The following is a 19,064-nucleotide window of genomic DNA, read 5'->3' as shown; positions in this document are numbered from 1 at the left end:
CTGATAAGCACATTCGTCATACCACTCATAGCAAAACACATACCTCCACACGTGTCTCCGATAAAGCCATCTGCACACTGACATGAGAACGTTGTTAGACCGGAAGTACATGTTCCGTTATGTTTACATGGAGAAGAGGCACAGTGGTTTATGTCTGCAAAATCAGAAATAAATCAGTCATGTTACCTCAAATTACTTAGATGAAACAAGAGGCCCATGGGCCACATCGCTCACCTGAGTCACCTTGGTCCATATCAGAAGGCTTTCCATATCTATTTGCATGTAAAATCCGTAGTCCCTATTATGGCCCCAAACCTACCCCTGGAGGCCATGGTTTTTGCAATCCTGAATCTACACTATGTCAGAAAGCTTTCATGTAAATGTGAACTTCTTTGGCCCAATGGTTCTTGAGAAGATTTTTAAAGATTTTTCCTATATTTTTGTATGTAAAACTTTGATCCCTTATTGTGGCCCCATCCTATCCCAGGGGGCCATGATTTTAACAAACCTGAATCTGCACTATATCAGGAAGCTTTCATATAAATTTCAGCTTTTCTAGCTCAGTGGTTGTTGGGAAAAAAGAGTTTTAAAGATTTTTCCTATATATTTGTATGTAAAACTTTGATCCGTTATTGTGGCTCCATCCGACCCCCGGGGGGCATGATATTAACAATTTCGAATCTGCACTATATCAGGAAGCTTTCATATAAATCTCAGCTTTTCTGGCTCAGTTAATCTTGAGAAAAAGAATTTTAAAGATTTTTCCTATATATTTGTATGTAAAACTTTGATCCCCTATTGTGGCCCTATCCGACCCCCGGGGACCATGATTTTAAGAATTGAGAATCTACACTATATCAGGAAGCTTTCATATAAATCTAAGCTTTTCTGGCTCAGTGGTTCTTGAGAAGAAGATTTTTAAAGATTTTTCCTAAATATTTGTATCTAAAACTTAGATCCCCTATTGTGGCCCCATCCAACCCCCGGGGGGGGCATAGTCCTATTACACGCTCCACCGTCATGTCGTGTCAAAGGTCAATCGGGGATAGATTGAACATCCGGGCCTTCGCTCTGCAGTAAACATCGAGTCAAACGAAAAGAAACTTGTCTGTAAAAACACGTCATTTTTTTTTTATTAAATTGGGTGCATACAAAGTTTAAACGATTAGTATTGGTAAGGTCTAAGTATGCGGATAGCGATCGGAACAGAATTTGATTAAGTTACATTCAATATTATTTTATATCTTTCTTAATTGTGTGCCACCCACACCAACATTGTCGTGATATCTTATTGCTCATCACACCGTGTTCACCTTAAATTTATATATACATGTATATATGTATATACAATATATCTTTTTAATCCCGAGTGGGACACCACTGTGTTTCTTTAATTAAATTGGTAACCGTATTTCAGCATTGTTGTTCTCTAGACTTTTTTTTCTGTGGAGAAGGGGGGGGGGGTAAACCAACAAGGAGTCCAGCTACGTGTTATATACTTTGGAGTGGTGACAAAAGTGAGTGTTTGTTTTTATTTTTTCCAATATATATTTAATCAATATTCAACTTTTTTTCCAAAATTTAATTTGGTGTCACTTTTGGTTCAATTTTGAGGAAATTTACAAATGGATGCAGAATTTCTTACATTTAATTTTTCAACTATCCATTTCAGAAATGAGTTTATATTGATTTAGCATGAAACATTTCGGCTCTCACCTTACTAAGGATATATAGTAGTGACGAGTTTTGAAATTTTATACTTGTGTTTTAAATGTCATTTTTTAGGATGGATGGTCTGAAAATTATTTCAATATTACGACAAGAAAGTGTAAGGAATTTTGCAAGTCAATAAAAATTTCCCCAATTCAATATTAGTGCAGAAATGACATGAAGAAAGGTTTTTGAAAAAAGTTGGATTTCAATAAAATAATGAGTATATAGTGAAAAAAACAACAACTCATTTTGTCACCACTCTGTACTGTAAGCTACAGTATAGCTCTCTAATTAAAAAAAATGGAATGGGGGAGCCTTTTATTATCAGAGAGTTCTTTACGGTAAGAATTTCAGATAGTCATCACTGATTTTTATCATTTGCTTGCAAAATAAGTTGTTAGATCTCATGATAGTAAGAAATGCATACATTTTGACAGTTCTCACCTTTTCCATTCCTTTCATTTTGTATTGTTTGGTTTTGTGTGCAAGTTTGCAATCTTTATCAACACATTTAGAAGTAAATTCTTTCACAAATATGCCCGGGAGACACTGTGTCACTGAATGTAATAATTGTGACAATTAATAGAAAAAGAATGCTAGGGTGGAAAAGAGCAGTGACAAAAATATACCCTACATTCTGGATTTATGAATCTTTTAGAGCCATTTCACTGAATAATGGCCGACATAGGTTTTAGTACATTATTCCAACATTTCACATTTCTTCATGCCACCTTCTTGACCCCTCCTGGCAGGCATCGGGGTAAGTTACACCACTTATAAAATCTGGTGTTCAAGGAAACATTCCTTGTTTTTCGTCCCCCCCCCTCCCACACTTATGCAAGGTGAAGATAACGAACAGTGATCAATCTCATAATTCCTACAAGCAATACAAAATAGATAGTTGGGCAAACACGGATCCCTGGACACACCAGGGTGGGATCAGGTGCCTAGGAGGAGTAAGCATCCCCTGTTGACCGGTCACATCCGCCGTGAGCCCCATATCCCATCAAAAATTAACAACGGATCAGGCAATATACAACTTCACCAACTCTTAAGAAAAATTGTAGGAATCTAACTTCGATTTCTCTATCTTTACAGCTGTAGGCATGTGTAGTTTACTTGTGGCAAAAGCGAGAGCTATATAAGTTATTATCGACAGTCCTCTGCTGCTCAGAAATGAACGCAACGCCTTTATTTTCCAATGAGAGAAATCATACAGATTACAAGTCTGGTCGCCAGTATCCATTTTGTTTAAAGATATATCTATATATTATATACCAAAATTAAAAAATGCCAATCAAAAAGATCCGCAGTGTACGACTTCAAGAATAACGCAGGCCTCCATTGTTGTTTACGTTAACACGGCTATCCCCGATTGACCTTTTATATGAATATATAACTAGCTGTAACAACATGGCGATCTCGTACGTGCAATAAGACTATGATTTTAACAACTTAGAATATGCACTATATCAGGAAGCTTTCATATAAATATCAGCTTTTCTGCCTCAGTGGTTCTTGAGAAAAAGATTTTTCCTATAAATTTGTATGTAAAACTTTGATCCCCTATTGTGGCCCCATCCGACCCCCGGGGCCATGATTTAAACAATGTAGAATCTGCACTATATCAGGAAGCTTTCATATATATCTCAGCTTTTCTGGCTCAGTGGTTCTTGAGAAATTGCTGATTTTGTAACAATGTCAATACATCGTTACTGCATAGACGTAAATCCCTGATAAGCACATTCGTCATACCACTCATATCAAAATATATACCTCCACATGTGTCTCCGATAAAGCCATCTGCACACTGACATGAGAACGTTGTTGGACCGGAAGTACATGTTCCGTTATGTTTACATGGAGAAGAGGCACAGTGGTCGATGTCTGCAATGATATTTCGTAAGTGTCAATGGTCAGTATTTTGTTCAACTGTAATCAAAGTAGATGATATATTTCAATGTTGTCATTTGAACGTGAAGAATATAATGAAATGTTTCCTTACAATGTCAATACATCGTTACTGCATAGACGTAGATCTCTGATAATGATGAATGTGCATTCGTCATACCACTCATAGCAAAACACATACCTCCACACGTTTCTCCGATAAAGCCATCTGCACACTGACATGAAAACGTTGTTGGACCGGAAGTACACGTGCCGTTATGTTTACATGGAGAAGAGGCACAGTGATCGGTGTCTGTAAAATCAGGAAATAAATCGGTTACAATAAAGAAAGTAAACAGTGAGTATAATATTATTTTCACGTTTGTTTTGACAAGTCTTATCCGAGATTTTAATTTTCCTCTTATACCTGATTTCAATTCTTTTCCGATCAGTCCATGTTAGGCACCTCAATAAGTGTTATATTCCTCTAGCAAGAGTACTGATCCTTTATCGCAAATATTTACATAATACAATCCTTTCTTTGTTGTTTTATCGGTTGATGAAGGTAGCTAGCATTACAGATTACAGGGGGGATAACCCGCGGAATACACAGGGAAAGGCATTTTATTGTGTATATTTATGAATTTATGCAGTTTTTAAAGATATCAACTAGATTAAGTATTGCAGTATCATACCGTTGATCATTTCGTTTAATGAAATGCAATACATTAACCCACATACAAGAAAAATAATAGAATTATGTAACATTAGCCCTCGAACCCCATATCAGCTTTAAAAAATCGCATTCAAATAGATTCTACTGCATGTTTACAATATTTATCAATAAGTATGAAAAAGTGGAGTCCTCGGAACCCATATCATTCTTCGTGCCTTGGGCCTTCCGGCCGCTACACGGGTTCATATGACATACCAAAGGTGAAGATAACGAACAGTGATCAATCTCATAACTCCTATAAGCAATGAAACAAAATAGTTGGGCAAACACGGATCCCTGGATATGATATAAATTTTAGCACGTTATATTCTCTATTCATTTCGCTTTTCTATTAAGGAAACATGATTGAGTCCCTCTAAATTACATTCATCAATATTTTGGAATGCTTTTCTCAGTTGTTGTGAAAACCATGAAATATTAGAAGTAAAATAGTTCGAACCAGTTGTATATATGTTTGGAATGTATTACTAGAATGTAATAGAACTTTTGTTTAAAAAAAATCTTAATTGTGGTGACAGCGGAAGATATCTGGAAAAGCAGAACATGTACCTCTACATGTGTCTCCTATAAAGCCATGTGCGCACTGACATGAGAACGTTGTTGGACCGGAAGTGCACGTTCCATTATTTGTACATGGAGAACAGGCACAGTGATCGATGTCTGTAAAACGAAAATAAAATATTATCAGTTGAATTATCTGTATTAATAGAAATTAGCTTGTGCATTTTATTCTTTATGTACGTTTAATCTTCTACATTCAGAGTGGTTTATATAGGATCAAGATATAGGCCACGTGCGTCACGTGACCAGCCATCAATGGATAGCAACATTCTTAGACACTTGATCCCACATTTGGTGTTTGCATGTGGTGTGACTAAACACTATTCAAAGAATTTATGAGATTGATGGCGAATTGTTGTCTCCACCTTTTCATCTAGTAAAGATAATCGTGATCATGAGTAGGAATCATATAATTGAAAAAGCAAATGCAGATAATGGTCAGTGATCAATTTCAAAAATTTCATAAGGAATAACAAATCAAGAAGAGAGGAAATACGAACCCCTAGGAACTCTAGTATATTTTCATTTTAAACGCAAGGACTGGGGACACATGTTGATACAATAAATTATGCTTTCACACATATTCTCATAATAGAATGATTTGTTCCGCTTCCCCATAGACAGTATGGATGCTTGATAACGTCATTCTTTCCTTAAATGTCATTTATTTTCGTAATAAGGTCAATATGATGTCCAGCATAGCGGTAAATCTTCGGAGATCACATCCATCATAACACACACAGCTAAAACACATACCTTCACACATCTTTCCTTTATAGCCATGTGCACACTGACATGAAAACGTTGTTGAACCGGATGTACAAATCCCTTCATGTTTACACGGAGAGGAAGCACAGTGATCGATTACTGCAAGGAAACAAATCACTACTTTTAATTAGAATTATATATCTTGAGTACAAGTTTTTTAATGTTCCTTGTTTCCATCTCATACACCCCCTCCCCCCGTCTATTGCCGGTAACATCTGTCGTGTGCTCTATATCTTTACTGTGTACGAATCATTCTCCATGTAGAAGATGTTAAACAAAAATGAAGGACACCAGGGACATTTTCTACATGGGGATTGGTCTATTCTACCACGGTTATTGCAAAGATCAAATGAATGCCGTGGTCATTAATCTACGATATACCTATGATATGTCTTCAATAAATGCTACTTCCTTTCCATCTCTCTACTCATTAGTGTACACTTGCCATCCGTTAAAGGAGCATTATCTGCAGTTTTGTCACAAAAAATCTAATTCGGTGATAGTTTGAATATTGTTTAACGTCCCTCTCGAGAATATTTCACTCATATGGAGACGTCACCACTGCCGGTTAAGGGCTGCAAAATTTAGGCCCATGCTCGGCGCTTATGGCCATCGAGCAGGGAGGGATCTTTATTGTGCCACACCTGCTGTGACACGGGACCTCTTCTTTTTGGTCTCATCCGAAGGACCGCCCCATTTAGTCGCCTCTTACCACAAGCAAATGGTACTGAGGACCTATTCTAACCAGGGTCCCCATGGGGTTCTAATTCAATGAAAATTGCCCCAACTTATATATTGCAGTAATAACTCCAGTAGGTAATGATGTTAAACATTTTTACCCCTCAAAACAGACACATGAATATCCGATTTTGGTGATTAAATAATAACTGTCTTGCAAGACAATAATTCTTCTTTATATATTGGTTATCTAAGGTACATTTAATGGGTTTCTCTTCTGTTTGTACAAAAAACTCTTTGTATTAATCATTTATATACATTATGATGTTATTGAAGGAATTGGGGGGTGCCGTCACTTTCACAGCTAATGCTCCTTTAACATATTGTTAAAAATTGCTTACCGCATTCTTCGGTTTGTGGTTTTCGTCCTGTAATGAGAATGGGAATAGTATGAAGAGCTGAAACACTAATAAACAATGTAAAATATTGTAATTTATGCATTCAATTTCACAGTATAAAAATAACAACCAGAACTTGTGATTTACCGGAACATAAAAAGTAATATTAATGTTTTATATGAAAAGTGAAGATATTACGATCAATCTCATAAATAACACAAAAAATACAACAATTTCCAGTACGACAAACCCGAAGTCAGACTCAAATCTAAATTGTCTGCATCACTGAAGAGACATTATTTGTCGAAATGCGCATCTGGTGCATCAAAATTGGTACCGTGTACGTTTTACATTAGAACTGAAACTCTGAATTTGCACCACTAGAAATTTGATGAAACAATACTGTATAACAATTACACTTTGGAATGATGCACGTCTCAATCTCAATCATTTCATCGCAATATTTAGATTTGGAATGAAGGTTAAGATTTTTTATGATCCTGAGGTCAGGTGCTTAGAAGGACTGAGCATCACCTGTCGACGAGTCACAACCGCTGTAAGCCCTATACCCTGATCACGTGAACAAGTAAATCTATTGTCAAAACTAGAGAATGTTTTTATGAAAAACTAATGTCTCCCCAGCTCCCCAAATTGGAAGTGCTCCAAATCAAATATTATCCCCTTAATGTACAGCATGGTATGCGGGAGAAAGCATCAAGAGGAACGAAGACATTATGACTCCCATAACCACATAGGAGAATTGTTCACGAAATATTTATACCCTCCATCCCCAAGATCCACTATAAATTTAAGGAAAACAATTGGATCATCCTGTCCCTACAATATGTACATCTGCAAATTGCATTGGAGTATTGTACAAAATTTCAAGTCCATCGGATAAGCCATATAGGAGGAGAAGCGTTCACATGATATTTTGATATCCTCCACCCCTCTTAGATCCACTATAACATTTCGGAAAATAATTGGATCATCCCGTCCCACAAATATGCAGATCTACAAATGACAATGAAGCATTGTGCAAAGTTTCAAATCTATCTGATACGCCATATAGGAGGAGAAGTGTTCACAAACTATTTTACATCATCCATCCCTCTTAAATCGACTATACATTAGGAAAATAACAGGATCCTCCTGCCTCTACAATATGCACATCTACAAATGGCAATGAAGCATAAGTCTATCCGATAACTCTTACAGGAGGAGAAGCGTTCACAAGATTTCGTGACAAAGAGACGGACGGACGGATAGAAAGTACAAAAAGAATATGTATCCCCCTGCAAGAGAATGGTTTAACAATTGGATTTGATCCAGTGACAGGTTGTATTGTATTACGAAAAGGTGAAGATAACGAACAGTAATAAATCTCATAACTCCTATAAGGAATGCAAAAATGAAGAAATGGACAAACCCGGACCCCTGGATATACAAGATGTGGGATCAGGTGCCTAGGAGGAGTAAACATCCCCTGTCGATCGGTCAAACTAGCTGTATTTACAAAGTAGATCATTGTTATATAATGACCATAGAATTTGCGAAATATTGAGTTTAAACGAGACTGTTGAACCCTGTAAGATCTGATGATCGTATATATCTGACTCATTAGATTTATATCTAAAAATAAATCTTTCAACAACTTACTTTGACAGAGTCTTCCAAAGTACCCGTCCGGGCACTTGCATTTCCAATACATCCAATGTTTCGCATAGGAGATACAGGTTCCGCCGTTCTGGCAAATATTCCTATTCCGACAGGCATTTCTTACTGCAGGGAAAAACAGTTATCAACCTTGTAACTTTCATGTTCAAACATATACCGAGGTATTGAAGGTTTTCATTACAACACGATTCTTAGTGATCTTGTCCTACTGTCGCATGCAGCATTAAAATAGGGGAAAGCAGGGTTAACATCAGGCACGTGGGAGAGACAACAAAAGAATCGGTCTAATTAAAATTTTCCATAAGCTAAAAAACCCCGCCTTTTTCAGAAAGTTCATTATCCTAAAACGGAGGGACGGGGTCTACATTTACCTCAAAATTGTTTTTGTCTAAACTTCCATTTCTTAAAAGCTTGGCTGGGTAGGGGTAGGGGGCGCTCGTCCTTCAATATTCATGAATTCAAGATTACACTCTTCACATTCACTAATACTATGATAAATTGTAGGGGACAGTCACGCGATGTATATTCATTACGGAATATAAACAGTGTCTAAAAGTGACAGACCCTCTTGTTCTACCTACCTAAAGATTCAGGATTTTCCAAAATCCAGGTATCATTTGTGCTGGTGTTTTCAGTCTGTGATAAGTATCTTATATTCTTTTAGGTCACTTGAGTAAACTTTGGGAACCTATTGCAATTGGTTGTCGCTGTGCGTTAACAATTGAACATTTTAGGTCACCTCAGTCAGGTGACCTATTGGTATTGGTCTGCGTCCAGCGTCGTCCGTTAACAAGTTTTTCCAACACAAGTTCTTCCCACAAACTACTGGGTCAATCTTGACCAAAGTTGGTATGTAGCATCAGTAACTGAACTGTAAATTGCATGACCCACCCCACCCTAAGAGGCCTTAATTTAGGGGTAAAATCTGTAAAATTGATTATTTAAAAATCATCTTCTCTACTCCTGGGCATCTAGCACAGAAAGTGAGTTTATAGTAATAATGAGCAAGAAAGCATCTACCAAAATTGTAAATTTCATGATCCCCAGGGAAGGTGTTCTGACCCCAGGGCGGGGAAACCTTACTATATAGTGTTTATATGTAACACACTTCAATTACATCTTTAGTGCAATTGACATCAGGGTGGCGCCAAAATGGTCAGTTATTAAATGTGTGAACAATAGATCATATTTAATTTCTTCACTCTGCCATTCCAATTCAAATTTCGCATGAAGTATCTTTGGGACAATATATACATAAATTGTCAGGACTCCTGCATCTCCAGGGCCTTAAGGGTGAGCAAAAACTGCCAAACAATTTACGAATTTCCAACATATTCTTTATACTTGGATATTTAAACTAAATACACAGTGATATACAGCAGAAATGCCTCTACCACAATGATAGCTTGTAGGATTCCCGGGGTACAGAGTCTCACTCCAGGGTCGGAACACGCTTGATATATATAGTATATATATATATATATATATATATATATATATATATATATATATATATACAAAATGTATATGCAAATCATATAATGATATCTGCTTTAATGCAATTCATACTAAATCGAAACTAAATGGATATTTAAAAGGAGTACATATAGGTAGTCCTTTACGAAAATAGTAAGTTTCATAATGATAAGGGGTAAGGGTGTGGATTCAGGATGGTGTCAAAATTATTATAATGATTTCAAGGACTTTGCTAGGTTTATTGATACCGTATAAAACCTAAATGCATATTTAGGAATAGCAGAAAATGATGTAAAAAAAAACACACAACAAAAAAAAAAAAAAAAAAAAAAAAAAAACACGGTTAATTTCGCAACCCCAGGGATTTGAGTCTATGGCATTCGAGAAAAACCTGTAAAGATCGGGCGATTATTACATACTTACACGGTATTTGAACAATTTCCGCACATACAGCGAACGGATTTAAACCGATCTATCTTCAAGTGCAATTGCAAAAATGGCACAATATCCGTATATAATTTAATCATAAACGTCATATCCTCATAAGATCCTTCAAAAATGGTACTCAAATAAATCGAACACCCACTGTGGTAAATGTAAATTAAGCTTGAAACACCGAAATCATGCTAGGATGCAAATGCGAATAAAACAATGTAACATTTGCATCTTGAACATTATAAATATGTTTTATGGATTGTCTTCTGAATCTCTTACAGAAGCTATCTTTATCTCTCAGTAAATAGTGTTACCTCGGTACCGGCGTAGGAATTTTGTATCCCCTCCATTTATGACAGCAATAAGCACAACGGCAGCCAAAAAGATCTAATTTGTATAAAGTAAATCATATTATTGCCAAGTTAGTTTTGGACAACGCATACACTGATCCAGTTAAAATGTGTGTAGTAATCTCAACTGGAAAGCACATGTAACTGAATTTTATATAAACAAAAATACAATGTATGCATCTATGTGCTTTTGATAACACATTTCCGCCAATATTATAGCTTAGTCAGTAAGTTGATTAGTTTTTCATAAAGCATCTACGTATATTGCAGTACAAACTCGAACATTTTAATCAAGTGAATAACTGTATACAAGAAACGAAAGTCAATTCATTTTAATTTCTGTTGAAAAAGAAATACTTTACCTCTAAACAGTGCATGGTGATCCTGGTATACCAACAGTGAAGTTCGTCTCTTATTTATCTGTTCAAAAATAATGATGAGAACAGCGATTGGTTAATGGAATTGTTATTTTTCACATGCGATCCTTATAACGTCCACGTAATCTGAGTAACACAAACTGGGCGAAAAACAATCTAGATATTAACTCCTCCCACTTATACCATAGCTCCTCCCACTTGCCTTTTGGTTGTTGTTTTTTCTTCTTCTTGGATGGTGTCAGTCATGATTGATCATTTAGTTTTTTATTGATTGATTTCACGCCGTTTTGGCAATATTTCAGCCATTTTACAGCGGTTAACTAATTGAAATATGTTTAGTTGTGTGTGTTGTTCCCTTGCGGCCCCGATCAACTTACCATTTTAAGAGAATCAGGGAAATTATCTTTTGCGTTCCAAGGGGGTTGCGATCCTTGACACGGGACACACTTTAACGTTCCATCAGACAGACATAAAAAATTAATATACATAAACAGGTAAAAAAACAAAAACATTTCGTGTATAATAAACTGTTGTATTCTGACACTATTCAATTTTTCTGTAAAGATAGCATTCTAGTAAATGTTGCAACGACTTTCATTATATCATGAGCTTTTGTACATTTCGTTTTGCCATATCAGAAGTAAAAGAAAATTTATTATCCAAAATGACACCTCAGAACTTAAGCTCTTTTACAACTTTAATTACAATGGTAGATCATGGTGGTGTTCAGTTATTGACTGATTGAATATTGTTTTACGTCCCTCTCGAGAATATTTCACTCATATGGAGACACCTGCTGCGACACGGGACATCGGTTTTTGCGGTCTCATCCGAACGACCGCCCAATTTAGTCATCTCTTACGACAAGCAAGGAGGTACTGAGGACCTATTCTAACCCGGATCCCCACGGAATTGGTGTTTAGTGAATTATGAAATTGTCTGACGATAGTCTTTTTGAAGAAGACTACAAACTCATCCAATCAGATTGTGTAGATGAAAATTGGCATAATTAAGTTCTCCATTATTAGTTCGATACCGGTTCGTAAAACAGAAGGCGACTTAGTTTTCTTCCCCATTTGTCAGTCTGTCCCATGTTCGCCATGAGCCCTATACCTTGATCAGGTAAACGGAGTAATCCGTAATCAAAATCAGGGTGTCAAGAACGGCCTATTGATTGATTGATTGATTATGATTTTACGCCGTTATGGTGATATTTCAGCCATCTTACGGCAGTTAACGAATTGAAATATGTTTGGTTGTGAGAGTTTGGTTTTCCCTGACGGCCCCAGTGAGCCTACTCGTTTTCAAAAATCAATTACTTGTAGTTATTTATTGATTTTATTACGTATAAAGTAAAGTAAAAACCCTAAATGTCCAGGAGAGCCCCCCCTCCTTCTCCAGCTTATTGCCCCCCCTTTTTTTTAGCTCTTCTGAGCCAAAGGCTCAAAGAGCTAATGCTATGGCCATTTGTGCGGTGTGCGTAAACTTTTTAGAAAAAGGGCTATAACTCAAGAACCCCTTGGCCATTTTTTTTTTCAAATTTGTTACAGGGTATCATTGGCCCAAGGGCTTTCATACATACTAAATAGAGGGATGTGACCCTTTAACAAGGGGAGATAATCAGGAAAATACAAACAAAAGTAGTGGTTGCTTAAAAATCTTCTTAAGAACCACTGGGCAGATTATCACCAAACTTACTCATAAGGATGAGGATATGTTGTAGATTAAAAATTGTTCAAGGCATTACCCTGGGGCAAAGGGCGTAGTCTCAAGGTCACTTCAAAGTTGAGCTAAATTTATATTTCCTTAAATCTTTGATATTTTAGTCATTATAAGGACTAGGATCATCAAATTTTGACAGTTGATGCATCTTAGGACCTTGTGTCAAGTTGTCTCAAAAGTAGGTCACGGTGACCTATTTTTTGAATTTTGCAGGTATTTATTTTTAAAATAATTTTGATGCATATCTTGGACACTTTGAAGCCTATGGTCATCAAAACTTGTCAGTTGGTGGATCATGGGACCTTGAAATTCGTCAACTGAAAAATAGGTCACCGTGACCTACTTTCTGAATTTTGTCTTATCATTTATATATATATTTTAAGTTGTTATTTCAAATACCGAGAGGTTTAGAATCATCAAATCTTGTAAGTTGATGCATCTTGAGGCCTTGAAACATATTTATAAAGAAGTAGGTCACAGTGACCTACTTTTTGAATTTTGCAGATATTCAAATTTCACATTTTCAATTTTAGATGCATATTTTGGGCACTGTAAAACCTAGGATCATCAAACTTTGTCAGTTGATGCGCCTTCAGTCTTCAGTTTGTGTCAACCAAAAAGTAGGTCACTGTGACCTACTTTTGGCATTTGACAGTTATATTTATATATTTCAGTCACTAATTGACCTACAATCATCAAACTTTGACAGTTGATGCATCTTGAGTCTAAGGAGTGTGTCGACCAAAAAGTAGGTCAACTTGACCTACTTTTGGAATTGGACACCTATATTTATATATTTCAGATACTATTTGACCTGCAGTCATCAAACTTTGTCAGTTGATGGGTCTTGCATGTTCGAAGGGTTTCAACCAAAAAGTAGGTCACCTTGACCTACTTTTGGAATTGGACCTCTATATTTATATAATTCAGATACTATTTGACCTACAGTCATCAAACTTTGTCAGTTGTTGGGTCTTGCATGTTTGAAGGGTGTTGACGAAAAAGTAGGTCACCTTGACCTACTTTTGGAATTTGACGGCTATATTTATATATTTCAGATACTATTTGACCTACAGTCATCAGACTTTGTCAGTTGATGGGTCTTGCATGTTCGGAGTTCGCTGACCAAAAAGTAGGTCACAATGACCTACGATTGGAATTTGACAGCTATATTTCAATATTCAGATACTAATTGGCTTAAAATCATCAAACTTTGTCAGTTGATATTTCTTGGGTTCTCAAAATGTGTAAACCAAAAAGTAGGTCACATTGACATACTTTTTTGAATTCTTAGGATTTAACATGGCCGTAATGTCAAAGATTTAGAGGCACTCCTTTTGCGTAGTCCTGTTTTTACGCGCCATCGGTCAAAGGTTTTCAAAGTTTGAGTATCAATTCCATCATTACTAACCGATATCTAACCATCCAAGTACACACACAAGTTCACAAGAATTACGATTACATCATTTCCCCGATTATATATCTTTTTTTTACCTATACTTTTACCGATCATTGCAAAAAGTAATTATCTATCTATATCTTTATCTTTACAAAGTTGCTCTTCAAAGTAGTACAACCAATCACCATCTAAATCTACAACATAGTATATACAAAGTTTGTCATCATGGAATAAATCAAGAACATGTTTGATTAATCAGCACCATTACAAAAACTTCATCAACATATAAATAAATATTTTAGATGTTAACAAAGCGTTATGACATGGTTAATTGTGAGGTAGAAAACCCACCGTGATAACAATGTAAAAGTAAAGCATGACCGAGTGTTACGAAGATAATCCTACAACTTCAATGATAATAATTCACTGTCATGACGCGCGAGTGTTAGAAGTGGGTGGATTAAGTGTGCAATGAGAAGGGGGATGGGGTGGTTTTAATCAGACTGGGCATTCATGACCCCTGGTGAGAAGGCTATTTTTCCAAGATTTTTCCATGTCTATAAAAAATTATCTTTCTATGAAAAGAAATCACAATCTGTTAGAAAAACACATTTTATATTATTGTAATGATAGATAGAATTTATTATCATAATTTGAATTATTTTCTTCATACTATAACAGAAATAAAACAAAAATGTGTGTTTGGGCGAAAATTGGGAGGGGGTAACACCAATCAAAGATTGATTATGACAGGCTAATGAAAAATCATATTGATTTATATAACAAGCCAAATTCACAAAAATGAGCTAAACATAGTTTCACAGTTGATAAACTAGGTTTGTCGACTGTGAACTATAGTTAACGATTCGTTAACTATAGTTTTCATCCATAAAACTATATTTAACGGTTGTAAACTATAATTTAAAACTGCTAATCCAAGTTTATCTGTCTTTAAATAAACGTTAACAATAGATTTTGCTGATAAATACAGATTCACATTTGTAAACTATAATTTACATTCGTTAACTATAGTTCACAATTGTTAATCCTAGTTTCACAAATTGTGATACTATATTTATCAGATAAACTATGACTTGCAAACCGTAGTTTACAATCGTGAAACCGTATTTATCAGATAAACTATGTTTTGCAATCGCTAATGATTGTTTTCATTGTTAATTATAGTTTACGCTTGTGAAACATAAATTATCTGTTAACTATGGTTTACAGATGTGAAATATAGATTAACGTTGTTAACTATAGTTTACGGTCCGTAAACTATAGTTTACAGTCGATAAACCTAGTTTATCAACTGTGAAACTATGTTTAGCTCATTTTTGTGAATTTGGCGTGCCATAGATTTCTCTTTTATCCAAATGCATGTATTTTATATACACTTGGTAGCTTATGACAATGAATTACATGTGATCCATGCATGTTGATGCTGGTATGGTATGAGCTGATGGGCATGTGTCTCCTTCTTGCCTAGATTTTTCTCTAATTTCGACTGAATCCACACCCCATCAGAGTAACATGCAAGGGGATTTAGATACTGTGTACCATGAAGAACCAATTGAATTCTACTTTTATATCTGGGGTCATTCACTTTCCCTCAGAGTTACACTATTTTCGCTGGACCCTGTAGGTTTTAACCAGAATTCCTTCAGTATTTGCCCCCATGTATATGCTAGGCATAATGCTGACACCTACATGATGCATATCTTCTTTTCATTACACAATTTGCTACATTCTCAATGTATAATGAAATAGTCCATTCATTTCTAACACATGTATGCAATCCCTTACCAAATGTCACTTCAAATACAGGACATCTCTATCTTTAAATAAATTTGAGCTGTATTTAAGTGCGAAACTGTCCCTTGCTACCATGAAACTTATATTGTGTTTTAAAACATAAGCCAACAATTCTTAATTGTAATTTCTTTTCATCTTTAAAAAAGGTATTGACATCCCAATATTTAGTGGGAAGGTTCCAGGTATCATCCGCTAGTGACAGTCTACTGGCAAATCCAGACATGCATTGGAAGGATGTTGATGTGGAGGACACAGGGACACCTGATACAAGAACTGTTATATTTCATTCGGAGTGACAACCTGGCATTCAGTTGGTATGACTCTTTGAGGTTGAATATAGGGTTAAATCCGTATACATTTGGTTAACATTCAAATGAACCCAGATAATACATTCACAAATGAAATCATGGCGTTATGATACACTGATATGCATGTACCATTTTACTGTTTTTTACTGCATTACTAGGTATCACATACATACAAAAAGAGACACAACACGGGAAATCGTTATATCATTATTCTGTTTCTAATTAAAAGGTATGACAAGTTTTCTAAATGCTGACAAATAAGGTATGGTGGCAAACACTGATTAATAATTATTTGCAATTTCCTTTCAGATATGGGACCCGTTTATTCAGAGAACTGCAGATTTTATGAAGCTGTTTTGACAGAAGATTTAGTTTTCTCCATCTGTGTTGCCATCAACCATTATGCTGAGATAGTCATATCTAGAGGGAAGGATCGTCATATGCTTCCCAAGGAAGTTCGCAGCCTCTCACTGAAGAGGATACTAGTTTTTAAAAAACGATATTGTGACAGTGATTTCCAGTTTAAAACGAGTAATAAAATGCATAATAAAAATATTACCTTTACCAAAATTAATCTGGCTGCACATCTAACACATTTATTAAATGTGTACTCAATTACCTCAGATGCAAGGTGAATATAAAATTTCATAATTAAATTTTCAGGGGGCCTTGATTATAGAAAACATTTACAGAGCCAATTGAGTATTCGAAAGCTCTGACAATACATTAGTATTTAGGGCCCAGTATTAAGAAATAACACCCCCCCCCCCCCCGATTTTGTGCATTATCTTATACATGTCTGCTGTGAAGTTCCAGTCGATAGACAGATATTGGTCAATGCATGCCCCTATCGGAACAACCCAGTATCAAGAATTGTATCTAGAAATATTTTTGTTAAATATGATTCAAGTACATTTAAATCTAGTGATTGAAAGTAAGTGGGGATCCGGGTTAGAATAGGTCCTCAGTATCCCTTGCTTGTCGTAGAAGGCGACTAAATGGGGCGGTCATTTGGATGAGACCGCAAAAACCGAGGTCCCATGTCACAGCAGGTGTGGCACGATAAAAATCTCTCCCTGCTCAAAAGCCATAAGCGCCGAGCATAGGCTTAAATTTTGCAGTCCTTCAACGGCAGTGATGACGTCTCCATATGAGTGATATATTCTCGAGAGGGACGTTAAATTATATTCAATCAATCAATCATTCGTATATGTTGAACTAGGGGAGGAAAAACGGGAGTACTTTTTGATTAGAAACCAAATATATTTGAATACAAAAAAAATATTTATTTTAGATTAACAATAAAGATCGTTGTTTTAATGTTGCAATACTTATTCTATTTAGTGGAACATAATGGCAAAACGTCATATTAGAAAATGATGGATATGTATATAAAGTACGAAGTTTCCATTTTATGACCTTTGACCTTAATTCTCTTCATCATATTTTTTGTTAAAAACCCTTTAAAATGATTAAGATCTATTTTAAGATTATATTTTTAAAATCATGTGACATTTACTAATCATCATCCCATGTAATTATGTTTAAATTGTGTCGAATGGATGCAGAAAGGCAAATTATGGTCAAAATTGTACTAAGTGTTGTTACTTAGCAACCAAAAATATTTGTTTTTCAATTAAATTGATTAATTTGATTGTGGTGTTTTTGTAATATTTTAAAAGGCACATCAGCTCATGCATTTAGAATTTCCTATTTTTGACTCTAATCTTGTAAGAAGGGTTGTAATATATATTTCAGAGAAAAAAGATTGCAAAATTGTGCACTTATATGACCTTTGACCCCGTAGACCTCCTTGAGGTCATGGGATACCTTGACAAACTTTATAAGAAATTGTTCCCTGTCCAATTCCTAACAAAATTATATGTCGTGTGTTTACCCCAAATCGTGATACACTCAGATTTAAATCGATGTAAAAATATTGTCATTTAGTCTTAAAAAACCTCTAAAATCTGCCGGTAGAGAAAGGGTTAATGTAAATTACACTCACCTTATGTAGTTGTTTTATAATGAAAATAGTTAGATATTGTTTGCACCACAAACAATACCATATCTCCAACATGAAATATTGAGATTTTAGTGCTTAAATACTACCCCAATATCCTGCATTCTTTATGGATACTGTTGCTCTGGTCATTGTTTTCAGTTCTTTGTTTTTACAATGTATAAATACTGCTTATTGTAATTACTATGGGATGTACAGCACTGTGAAATTAATTAAAATCACAGACACAAATTTACAATTTTATTTCTTTATTCCATTCCATCATGTACTAATGCATCACAAAATCGTTTATGTAAAATGAATTTTCTCTTACATATAACCTTTCAAAAGGCTATATCTGGACCTCAATACAACATATACGACGGTGTCTGCTTCAAAACCTGTTTAACTAGTACTGAATTAAGAAACTCGAGCAATTAAGAGGTAGAAAACTTTGCTATTAATCACCTCGACTATGCAATGAAGTATGCCATCATAAAGACCGGCTTTCATTACTGCCAGTACTTTGATTTGAATGTCTCAGGATAGACTGATAATTCTTAAACTTTAATTAACATGAAAGCATCCCAATATCGCGTGTTTGGCGTACAATGCTATACTATCAATCTGAATTGTCCCAACTAGTTGCACAGGGGGAACGTTTTATCAAGATGACATAACGTAGTATGGATTTATTGTGTATTAGTTAACGTCTTTCTCGAGAACCACGTTCTGTAGTAGGATTATGTGAAAGTTCTT

The sequence above is a fragment of the Ostrea edulis genome, chromosome 8, assembly GCF_947568905.1.
Source record: "Ostrea edulis chromosome 8, xbOstEdul1.1, whole genome shotgun sequence".
Classification (NCBI taxonomy): Eukaryota; Metazoa; Mollusca; class Bivalvia; order Ostreida; family Ostreidae; genus Ostrea; species Ostrea edulis.
This window is presented reverse-complemented; position numbering follows the sequence as displayed.